Genomic DNA, 9,969 nt, shown 5'->3' with positions numbered 1-9,969 from the left:
CTAAACTATGTTCTAGTGATTACAAGTTTAAATCTTCGAATATATATATATGAATCGAATGATGTTATGAACATCATTACTACCTCAAGTATAGTAGGTAAACCTACTGGAAATGACAAGAAATGATCTTGAGCTTCAAAGGATCTTGCATGTCTTGAAAGTTCTTGAAGTAGAATCATGACATGAAAACAATTTCAAGTGAGTTTACTACTCGAATTAAGATTGTTATAGTTATAGAAATTGAATCAAAGTTTGAATATGAGTATTACCTTGAATTAGAAAGATAACCTACTGTAAATAACAAAGATTTCTTGAGATTGAATAATCACTCAAAATGGATTTGCAAGATTGGAAGTAAGCTAGTAAACTTGAAAGTGTTCTTGATGTGTTCTTGAGTTGTTGTTTTGTAAGTTGGTTTATGTATGGATTTATGAGCTAGATTGATGTAGATTCTGATGAAGATGATGAAGAACACTTAGAACATCAAGAGAGAATTTGAGAGAGATGTGTTTGATGCAGAAAAGTTGGAATGAAAATGTGTTTGTGGTGGGTGAAAGAAAACGTGAATATGGAGTCAAGATATAGGCTCTATTAGTTTGATTTTTAGTGTAATCATTCATGCTAGTTGCCAAATGATGATTCCCACATGTTTGATGACTCATTAAGGCTGCTAAGGAGCTGATCATTGAGTGTATATACCAATAGTATATACGTCTAGAGGCTGGGTATTGTACAAGTACGAATACGGATTGAATACGAGTAAATAGTGTTTACTGTAGAAAACAGTGTTACTGTAGCAAATAGGTTTACTGTAGCAAATAGTATTTTACTGTAGCAAGCGAAAATTTACTGTAGCAAATATTGTTTTACTGTAGCAAATAGTGTTTTACTTGTACATCTTTGATTTAATTGTATTTCTTCTTATATATATATATATATATATATATATATATATATATATATATATATATATATATATATATATATAAAATAAAAACTTACATCATAAAAAAAATGATTATATAATCATCACAAGTTATGACATTCGTGAATCATCGGGCAAATGGGGTGGTCAATTGTCTACATAAACTCATTTCAATTAATCAAGTCTTAACAAGTTTGATTACTTAACATGTTGGAAACATTTAATCATGTAAATATAGTTTTCATTTAATATATAAACATGGAAAAGTTTGGGTCACTACAAAAGCTCCCCAACTTAATGGGTATCAAATCAATCTCAAAATCCACACCAGCTAAGTTTATAATACCTCCTCAGGGAATTTGGTCAACTTTCTCAAGTTTTCCATTGGCTACTTCAACAAGAATACTCTCATCCAAAGGTACTAATGACCAATCTATCTTAGAGCAAAAGTGTCTACATACATAACTCCTATCGGCACCAGTATCAAACAAGACAGAAGCTAATAGTTTATTGATAGTGAATGTACCTGTAACCATGTCAGGGTCTTCACATGCATCTCTGGCGTTCATGTTGAAGACTCTTCCACGAGCAGGCCTTCCATCCTTCTTCTTGTTCGGACATTCATTCTTGAAGTGGCCCTGCTGAGCGCACTCAAAACACTTCCTTGGTCCATTCGGGTTTGTCCTCACAGCTGGGGTGGTGATCTTACAATCTCTGCCGACGTGTCCAGTCCTTTTACACTTCTCACACACTACTTTGCAGTATCCAGTGTGATGCTTGTAGCATTTCTTACACTGAGGAAGGCTACCTTTATAGTTAGGGTTATGGCTAGGGGTCCTCCAGTCGTTGTTTCCCTTAAAGTTCTCATGCCTCTTAGCTGGGTTCTGATCAAAACCTTTTCCCTTACTTCCGTCCCACTTACGTTTCCCATTCCCGATTCTGATTTCACCTTCTCTGGCTCTTAGCGGGTAATTTGATTCATCAAAGTGTGCGCCATGCGCATAGCTTCTCGGAAATTTGCTGGTTTCGAAGAGGTGACATTTCCCTCGATGTCCTTGGGTAGTCCCCACAGATACCGTTCTAGTCGCTTAAATTTAGGAGTAACCATCGTGGGGCACATCAAGGCTAATTCCAAGTACCTTCGATTATAGCCATTCAGGTCATTTCCTACCACTTTCAGTTCCCAAAACTTTGCTTCCATTTTCTGAATTTCGGTTCTGGGGCAGTACTCCTCGATCATAGTCCTCTTAAACTCCTCCTAGGGTGTTGCATACGCTTCATCAATTCCCCGAGCCTGGGCAAACGTGCTCCAGCACGTCAAAGCGCTATCTGATAACGTACAGGATGCTAACTTGGTCTTATTTACTTCGGAGCAGTTACTCACACAGAACACAGATTCCAATTTTTCAAACCATCTCGTCAGCCCAACTGGCCCTTCTATTCCACTGAAATTGTGGGGCTTGCAACACTAAAATTCCTTATAAGTGCACCCGTTTTGAGCAATCCGGTTCGCCATTAGAGCTTGTGCAGGGTTGGCATTCGCCATAGCTGCGGCTACTCGAGCAGCTGTCATCTCCTCAATTTGTGCTGCGGTGGGCATTTCTCTTGGACCTCTTCCGTTTTCCATCGATCTTTCAAACAAAATTTCGACTTACGTCAAAATCCATTAACCAAAAAAATCATGGCATAAGGTAAAAACATGGAAGCAACACAATACACGTTAACTAAGCATGGCAAACAAGCAACAGATAGCACAAAAGTCAACATGTAATAACTTAAATAAAACGCCGTACAATAATTCAGGCAACAGTAATTCCATTCATAATAAGAAAATTGCATACAACTTCATAAAGTTCGTACAATACAAGAATGAAAAACATGAAACTACTAATGAAATACATTGTAAAATCTAATACAACAGTCCTAGGGTGAGGGTGGGTAAATGATGTCCATCGTGTGGGACACCTGGTCCTCGAGCTTAGTCACCCGAGCACGGAGGGCATGGACTTCCCTCGTCAACTCCTCGATGGTGTGGGGTGCAGGTGGTGCAGATGTATCACTAGAAGTAGACGGCACTGAGCAGGCGACCTTACGCACAAATGGATCGGCAGGATACGGTACAACCCGCTTACGGGCTGTGACCCAAACCAACTGTCCATGTGCATTCACAAACGGCTTACCTCCATTAATCCCTGGAATAACAGTACCATCGTAACGGTACCGCTTCTTTGGCGAGGTAGAGGGTGGCTGCACGGGCTCCTCCTCGGGATCCTCCTCAGAATCCTCCTCGGGATCCTCCTCGCTGGGGTCATGGGATGATGAACCATCTAAATCGTTTGAAGGTAGTGTAGGTACATCATGGGCGGGAGAAAGCGTCTGGCCAGTGGTCATGAGTCGATATCTGCCAGGTGGGATCGGCACGACTCATCTGTCAGCGGTGCGTCTAACCCAATGTCTACGCTCATTACGGAAGGAACCGTCCCCGTTTCCCCCAGGGATTACAGTACCATCAGAATGATGCTGTCGACCCGGGAGTCTAGGGCTGGGTGGAGCTGGAATCTCCTCGGGATCCTCGTCTCTATCTGAGATGTCCATTAGGTTAGGTGCGTGTCTACTATCTCTAGAAGACGAATCGCCAGAGTCGCCGGAGGGTAGCGGTGAGTCAGCAACAATAGTAGGCGGGGTAGCAGACGTATCTGAGTCACTCTCGAAGTCAAAGGCCATGGGCGGCATGTTCGACATCTGAATAAGGAAAAATAACTTTTTTCATGTCATTAAGACATATAGGAAGCACGAAATCAGGCATAGTAACTACGGTAGCCTAGGTCGTCTACAGCAGTACATAGCATGGCAATAATAACAGTATCAAATAGAAGTAACATGCAATCAAAAACAGATAGTGGCATGCAGTAACGAGAATAAGCAATAGCATACAGCAAATTCACATAGCAGTAAAAGTAATCAGTAGCATGCAACAGTTCTGCAGAAATAAGTAAACGAGCAAGTTGTAGATTAGTCCTATTAGTGAATCCTACTCGACTCGGTCAAGACGCACTAATGCAACCTAATTCCCAACAACCAATGCTCTGATACCAAATGTGACGCCCCGTACAAAATCATCATGTATGGATCATCAACAACAGGATCATTACAAGGTCAAACAATATATGCTGTTTAAAAACCAGTTTTGCATTCATGAAAAGATAACGTCAAAAGTTTTATAAAAGATAACTTGCTTCTATGAATAGAAAGCATAAACATAAGTACGTGACTCAAAGGTCATTAGAAAGCCATTATTCAAAAATAACATAAGTTGTGAATGCAAGATAAAAGTTCCATAATTGAGACATCTCTAAACAATGCAGCGGAACTCTAACATAGCAGTCTATTACAGTGGAAGCAATAAGCGTCTTAGTTACCTGAGAATAAAACATGCTAAAAAGTCAACACAAATGTTAGTGAGCTATAGTTTTTTAACTAACGATATAATGTAGACTACGAGATTTCGTTTTCAAAACAGTATGAAAAGTATATGCTTATCCATGGGCACCCGGTAACTAACTTAACGTAAATATAATATATTACCCCCTAAAAGTACACTTGGTGAGTGCGTATGTACTCGAAGTATTAAACACCCGTTAAATGCCAGCGCGACTAGCCCGAGTGTGGATGTCAAACCCTATGGATCCATATCTAAGATTTGCGTCTACCGGTTCAAAAACCAATAGTTAAATGTTACCGTGCTAAGGGAAAAATTTATGCCGTTATATAACCCACACATATATAAAGTTTAAGTACTCGTGTCAAGTAAGTAAAACATAAAAAGCGCATGTATTCTCAGTCCCAAAAATAGTAAAGTAGAAAGGGAGCTATAACTCACAGTGATAAATGCGGTAAAAGTCGATATGAAAAGTATGCAAGTAGTAAGTCGGTCCGAAAGGTCCTCAACCTAAGTCAAATGTTACTAAGTCAATATATTGTCCCAAAAGGTTTTAAAGTAAATAAATTAAGTCTTAAGTATCATCATCATCATAATCATCATCATTCGTAAATGATAAAGTAAGTTTTCAACAAGAATAGAGATCGAAACAAAAGGCTGACTTCGAACAGCTGTTACGACCTCTATACAAACTGAAAAGAGTGGTTAGTGGCCAAGGCTCTGTATGTGAGTCCTTGTACCGATTTCCAATTTTTAGATCCTAACTCAATGTCGTTTGACCGTGGCGACGGTTCAAGCACGAGTAGGTCAGAATTTTCAGCACGTCGTTACAAAGGCGTAGTGATTTTCGGAAGGCTATAAATCCTAAACCGTATATAGGATTTAGGCGAGTCTTAAACGAAAAGTCATCTACTCAAACCAAAATATCTGAAAATTAACTTTCCAAAAGTCCCAGGTGTTTAACCAGACCCCGAAAAATAGTAAACAAATGCACTAGTGGGTTTCTTGGTGCTTGATGCTCATCACGATTCTCATCCTTGATGCGTGTAAGCTTCAAGTGTACAACTCTTTGATGTTTTAGCATCACTTTGACCAAGTTTCAACCATCAACACACAATGTCAAGACTAAGAAGTAATACAACTCACTTAAGAGTTTTAGATGGATGATGAACCAAGGTTACGTCGTGTTCTTAGTCTTAACACAAATACAAGTTCTATTCAAGATTAAAGCTACAAACTTTGATTCAATCAAACAAGCAAGATATAAATTTGATCAATCAAAGTAATGGAACCCTAAGCTAGAGAGCTTGGATCCTTTAACAAATAATTATGAGATTTCAAAGCTAGAAAGCTTGAATCTTTTATGTTCTTGAAGATCTTTAAAACAAGAAGCTAGATTTTCAAGTTTCATGAAGATCATAAACACAAGTTTTGATCTTTTAGCAAAAACAAAGTGATCTTAAGCTATAAAGCTTAGATCCATCAAAGTAATGAAGATTCAAAGCTAGAAAGCTTGAATCTTTTATGTTCTTGAAGTCTTTAAAGCAAAAGGCTAGATCTTCAAGTTTCATGAAGATCATAAACACAAGTTTTGATCTTTTAAACAAAATAAAGAGATCATAAGCTAGAAAACTTAGATCCAACAAAGTAATGAAGATTCAAAGCTAAAAAGCTTGAATCTTTCATGTTCTTGAAGGATTCAAATCAAGGTTTGAATCTACAAGATATAACAAGATCAAAAAGCTAAAAAGCTTGATCTTTCTATGATGATGATGTCGTGATTATGAGAAGAAAACTTACAATTTTTAGTGTGAGAAAGACTAGAGAGAAAGTGTGTGTAAAAAGAGAATGAGATCAAGTGTGAAATGGGTAAAATAAGCTTGGTATTTATAATGGTGGTGAGGCCTCATGGCCGGGGGTTACATGGGGGGACAAGGGGACAACTTTTTTTCTTTTTGCATGGTGGTGGTATAAAGGTGGTGCTTATTGTTGGGATCCCATGTAACATTTGTAGTAATGGTTAATAAAAATGCTAGTATGTTGGCTCATCTTAATGGGTTTTTATCCTACATTTTAATGGGTCATAAACTTATTAAAATTGGGCTAACTTAAAAGTCCAATAGCTAGAGTAGGGTAGGCTTAAGTCCAATAAGGTAGAAAGTCCAACAAGACTAACTAGTGAGCATATGTAAATTACTAAGCATAATTAAGCAACCAAAAAGCCAAGTAATTGTCATTTGAAAATAACAATTAGTATTACGTAGTCATAATATTCCAATTACGACAAAAGTTAAACGTGTACCAAAATACATAGCTCGTTCTAAACGTCAAGTGACACTAACGGTCATAAAAGCATTCGAGGATCAAGTTAAGTAATGTGGCGACCCGACAAAATCGTCATTGACGGCACCGTCTACTTAGGTCCCGTTACGTGGTCATAAGTCTTTAAAACAACGTTTGACCAAAAGTATGTCGCATTCATTTTAAAAGTAAAGATGTTTCAAGGTTTACAAGGTAGTTCGACAACTAGTTACATAACAAAGTTTAAAGTACAATTTAAACATATGCGACACAAATGAAAGAAGCCAAAAGACGCTCCACGTATGCATGTTTACTCGACATCCAAGCAAGTATCAAAAGTAATGAGCGGAAGCATGTATCACACAAAACATTCAAGGACCTGAGAAAAACATAGAAATCTGTCAACGAAAACGTTGGTGAAATCATAGGTTTAAGTAAGTAAGTACAAGTGAACCACAAGATTTGCAACAATGATATAATAGTAATACATTCCAAAAGTTTGTTTCACGAGCACCCAATTATCAATGCTTAACATTCCTTCCATAGAACCCCATCACAATAGTGCTAGAAAATACACTGTTTCTCGAAAATATATTTCATTCGTAAACGGTAGCGAACCGTTGGAATGAGGGTTTGTCAAACCCATATGGCCATATAACGTAAGTTCTCGCTTACACCCGGCAAGTGTAACTAATGATAATCGAATTGAGGATTTTTGTTCAAACTCGTATGTAGAATGTTTGTTTTCCTGTACTTGTGTTCACTTAGTAAAAAGAAACGTTTATGTTTTCTCATCCCAAATGTAAGTGTAAAAGAGTAAAAGTGGGACTATGATCTCACCTTGTGTGTACGAGTAATAAGTACTTCAACAAGTAATGTGTGCAAAGAACAATGCTAGTCTTGACCTAAACAAATAGGTTTATATCAATATCGGTAAACACGATAGGTCAAAGTGTTCAATTAGTCCTATAGCTCGTTAAGACTCGATCATAATGTGATGACCCGGGAATTTTCGACCAAATTTAAACTTAATCTTTATATGATTTCGACATGATAAGCAAAGTCTGTAATGTTAAGTCTCAAAAAGTTTGAACTGTTTCATATATTAAATTGACATTTGACTGTTCCCGACGATTCACGAACAATTGTTTGTAATTAAATATATATGTAAATGTAAGTATATGTATATTAATTTAAAATTTTAAAATATAATTTAAGCATTGGAATTAAATATGTAACAATGAATGTAAATATATATATATATATATATATATATATATATATATATATATATATATATATACATATACATATACATATACATATATATGATTGTGATACAAAAGAATTCAGATTGTATGTATACTATTATATACATGAATATTAAATATCCAATGTGTGTTATTATATATACATTAGGGTATTACGTAACTAATAAAAAGTAATATTAATATATGTAATTACAAGATTAAAATATGGTTATTATATATATACTCTCTTTAAAATACAAATATTAATATTAGTACTAATATCAATATTATTAATATTACTATTACTCTCATTATTAGTATTAATAATAATATTGTATTATTATTTGTGTTATTAATATTATTATATTATATAATTTATAGATATGAAATTGATATATAAATTATTAAAGTATTATTAATAATACTATTATTATTTTATTATTTGTATGATTATAATTAGTATTATTATTACTGTTAATAATATTATGGATATAAATTTATAATTATTATTATCATTATCATCATCATTAATAGTAATAATATTATTTTTACTATTGTATTATTAAGTATAAATATAATATTAAAGATATTATTATTATTTATTGTTATATTTATTAGTGGATAAGATTAAATAAAATATAAATACAAATATATATACTGTAAATACAGATTTCTCACGCGTTTTTATTTTTTAAAAGTCAATAACAGCAGATATTTTTTTTATCTCTATTTGTCTTTGACCTTATGTCGACACACCTTCAACCAATCTTTTACATCGATCAATCTCACATGCTCTGTTTTAATCACTCAATTTCCACAGCACTATCAATTACACACTGATATTATCTCTGCAAATCGAAAATTAAAAAAAAACAGGTAAATATATATAAACAGGTCGACTGTTTCTTTTTTCTGAAAACCTCGATTTCGAAACACTTTTTAAAATCTGTAAATGCAGTTGTGTTGGGAATTGTCTACTTAAACTTTCTTCAAAATATCAAATCTCAATTCGTAATATCAAACCCGAATTTCGTAGTCAAAGTTTAAACTTCAAAAAGTCAACTTTTGATCTTGAGCCAAATTCGATTTCTCTGTTTTGATTGGAGTTAAATCGATGTTTCCAATAGTTTCTAGGATTGAATTACAAACTTTTTCGTGTTATAACTTTGGTCTAATACGATCTTTAAATCGAAATCATAATTTTTTTTTTATTAAACAGCGACGGGTTTGAGCAACTTGTTTTCTTTTTATTTTTTTTTATTTTTATTATATATATATTTAAATCTAATAATACAAATAGCTGTTGTTAGTAGTTATAATTAAGTAATGTATCAAATATTTGATGTGAGGATTGGAAAGCAAGTGTTGGTCGATGGAAGTTGTGAGGAGGATGAAACAGATAGTTAGCAGGTGAAATAAAATTTAATACGATTAATTTCAGGAAAAACAGAATAGAACAGATGGTTTAGGGTGTTTGTGGGTATTCGGGTGGTCGGGGGTTCAAGTCCCGCTCATGGCGTTTTTTTTTAGAAGAGGCTTTGAAGGTAGTTCTTTTTTTTCTAAAATTTCTTTTATTATTTATTGTTGTTATTATTATTAGTTTTAAAATTATTAGTATTGTTATGTTATTATTATCATTATTATTATCATTTTTATTATAGATTGTTATTGTTATTGTTATTGTTTTTATTATTATTATTATTATTATTATTATTATTATTATTATTATTGATTGAAATTATTATTATGTATTAGTATTATTATTAGTATTAATATCATTAGTTATCATTATTATTATTATGATCATAGTTAAAATTAAGAGTATTATTATTATAATTATTATTATGATATTATGGACAACTAATATATGTATTATTCTTATTATTATGTAAACTTAGAAACGATGATTAGTATTAGTATTATTAAGAAAATGATGCAAATAACTATTATTTTCATTAATATTGGTATTAGTATCATTTTTATAATTACTAGTATTATTATCATTAACATAAATAACATTGTTAACAATATTCTTATTATTATTACTAGTATTA

This window comes from Rutidosis leptorrhynchoides, chromosome 4 (assembly GCF_046630445.1).
Source record: "Rutidosis leptorrhynchoides isolate AG116_Rl617_1_P2 chromosome 4, CSIRO_AGI_Rlap_v1, whole genome shotgun sequence".
In the NCBI taxonomy this organism is placed as follows: Eukaryota; Viridiplantae; Streptophyta; class Magnoliopsida; order Asterales; family Asteraceae; genus Rutidosis; species Rutidosis leptorrhynchoides.
The sequence above is the reverse complement of the archived record's forward strand: the minus strand, read 5'-3'. Positions refer to the sequence as shown.